Raw genomic sequence first — 3,408 nt, 5'->3', positions numbered from 1 at the left:
CTTTTCTTTATATTGAGTTAGTTATCGTTAATCTTCATTCATCCATTCATACGATTGTTTAGATCATAAAATGGAAGGTTTTAGAGTTTTTATGAAATTATGCATATTATTTGTTATTTTTTTTATCTTTAATATTCATGATGTTATGAGTTGTTAAATTAGAAAATCAATTGAAGCCTTTTGTAAACTGTGAACAATAAAAGTGATGGATAAAAGAGAACAATGATGCCTTCGTTAAGGTTCAGTCATGGTTCTATTTGTAAAGAGATTGGTGCATTTATATATTACACCTGATCTAGATGTCTATGAGATGTTTAAATCTTATGTAATGACAACATAACACAACCATTAACGGTTAGTATTATTTCATGTTGATTAGAATTTGAGATACGAATTTATGCATTACTTAAAATCTGATATGGAGATATATAGATTCAATGAAGAATTTTTTCAAGTATTAGTTAATATTCTCTCTTAAAATATGATAAATTGTGAACTATATTTGACATCAAATATCAAACTATTAGAGTCTGAATAACTCAACCAAGCTTAATTTACCCGACAATTATAAAAAAGTTGAAACTACATGATATTTTCAATTCATTTGCACGAATGTTTTCCTACACACTCTTGCTATTAATGATTATATTGGTGCTAGCATGGAAATAATTTATAATTAAAGAGGTCGGAGTTTATAGTAAAAATATAGGATGCAAACATAGTTGATGCAAGTAAATTTGATGTGAGAAAAGTAGTAGTTAACTTTAATGGTAACCAGGATCATCAGAAGGAGAATATATGTAATGAGCAAGCTATCATTATCATCCCTTACCAAGTAGATATTATTAAAAAAAAATTATCCCATCAAAGGCTACTCAAGCAATAGGGGTTCCAGAAAACTATTGTTCTCAACAAAATCTAGATAATCTACCTATTCAGGCAGAAGTGTACCCAAGATTGATTAAATCTTTCAAAACAGGGAAGAAGCAAAGAAATCATGATTTAAATCATCTACTCTGGAAACAGTAGAGAAGAAATAAATCTTTTAATAATTTATTAAAGCTCTAGTTTGTAATACTCGCTCGGTAAAGTCCCAACAAGATTTCCGTAGAGTGCAATTGTTGCATAATTTTTAAGATATTTTGTCTATAAGCTTGGTGGAATCAATTCAACATGTAATATATATCAACAAATATGAAGAAGATTAAAGTTGTCACTAGTAAAAGAAAATTACAATGGAAAAATTTGGTATTTCACTAATTCAGAGTTTGATGTTACTGTGGTGATTGATCTGTGATGTTACCCTGGTGATGGATACATATCAACAATTGAAAATGTTTTTACCACAAAAACGGTTTAATAGATTTTATGTCACTTTAATCCATGTTAAATGTAATGTTTAGGATAGAGAAATTCTATGGCAGGATATACATTAAATGAGAACATTTATTGATAGCCCTTTGTTAATTGTAGAGACTTTAATGTAGTCTTGAATGTTGATGAAAATATTTGTGGATAGCTTATTTAAGATATTGATTATCATGACTTCAAGAAATGTATTTAGACTTGGAAATGATTGAATTTATGAATGATTAGATATGATTCTCTCTTATCAGCACATGAAGCACTGGTTTATTTTTATGGAAATTAAACATCTTTCGAGACCATAATCATATAATGCCACTATGATTTTGAACATGAAAGAGGGGATGAATACATATAGGAAACCATTCAGGTATCTAAAGTTCTAGACTGGCCATGATTAATTTATTAAGGTGGTGAGTTGTAATTTGTGTAAAGATGTGTCCCAAAATCCATTTTTGTTTTTAAAGAAAACATTAAAAGTTTCAAATCTTCTTTGACCTAATGGATCAGAGAAATTTATGATATTCTTTAACAATTACTAATTAGGGAAGATATTGCCCAAATCAAAGAAAACTACTTGAGGAAGCTTGTAATGTTGAAAATAGAAAAGTATTGCATATAGCTTAGACTTAGTATAAAAATACTTGCATTATTAGTAGGTGTTTTGGCAAAAAAAAGTTTGGTATGACTTATTTAATAGTGGATATAGTAATACTAAATCTTTTCACAACATTGTTAATGTCAGAAGGAAAGTGAGATAATTGTTGAGGCTGTTAAATTGTATGAGGATCAGTGTCATAAGGATCGAGCTTCTACATCTTTTTGTTGTTGAGACATATTCCTACTGTTTCTCCAAACGATGAAAATATTGGTTTCTATGCAATAAAGGGAGTTGTTTTCAATTTGAAAAGAGATAGTGCTGAAGATTTTTATGTATTAAATGATTTTTTTTAAAATCTTGTTGGGATAGTGTAGGAAAAGATATTGTCAGCACTATTTATTCTATCTAATGGAATTTTCTCTAGCTCTTTGAACTTTTTATTTGAGGATGATCTATTTCAGTGTTGTGGGATGCCAAAATTGAGTACCAATATAAACAATCTTGCTTATGCAGATAATACTATTATTTTTGCATCTACTAATAGCTACTCACTAGTAAAGATCATGTCAATTTCAAAGAATTAAGAAATTCAGTCAGGACAGAAAACTAACAAGGATAAAATTGTCTTCTTTATGCATCAAAATGCAGCAGCTGCCGGAATATTGCTAGTTGAGGAGTGTAGAGGTTTAAATAAGGAAAAATTTCAACTAAAATATTTGGAGTTTCCTTAATCATAACCAAGGAAGAGGAAGGAGTATTACTATGATCTTATTACAAGGGTAAAATATAAACTACAAGCTTGGAAAAGAAATAAGTTCTCCTATGGAGTTAAAGAAGTTCTAATCAATAGTCTTTTGCAGTGTGTTCCCATTATTGTCTTGTCTGCTATTATTCCCCATATATGTGTCCTCAAAGAACTCCATAGAATATTTGATAATGCTTCTAGATTAATAAAGTTTCAAGAAAGATCAAGCAGTAGTCTACTTGGAATGAAGTTTGCCTGCCAAAATTAGAGGGTTATCTTTGTTTTATGTGTTTATTTGAGTTATCTCAAGCATTATAAACTAAACTCTTTTAGAGTTTCAGAACTCAAAACTCTTTATGGGACAATATCATGTGGAATAAATACTGTAAGAATCAAATCTCTAGTTTGGTACAATGGATGGGAGGATCGCAATTTTGAAAAAATACATTGATAAACAGGGATATCTTTGAACAACTTATTTGGTGGGAACCTACAAGTTTAACATTTTAAACACGGTTTGATGACTGGACAGGGTTAGGTTCTCTATATTAAGAACAAACAGAATGCAAATCTGCCACACTTTTACAGATATTAACACCTATATCGATGAAGATTGTTGGAATTATGAGAAAATGCAAATGCAGTTGCCAGAACATGTAGTGGATCATGTGAAATCTTCGATGGATCTGATTAGACA

This window comes from Solanum lycopersicum, chromosome 1 (assembly GCF_036512215.1).
Source record: "Solanum lycopersicum chromosome 1, SLM_r2.1".
Taxonomy (NCBI): Eukaryota; Viridiplantae; Streptophyta; class Magnoliopsida; order Solanales; family Solanaceae; genus Solanum; species Solanum lycopersicum.
Note: the sequence above shows the minus strand (reverse complement) of the source record.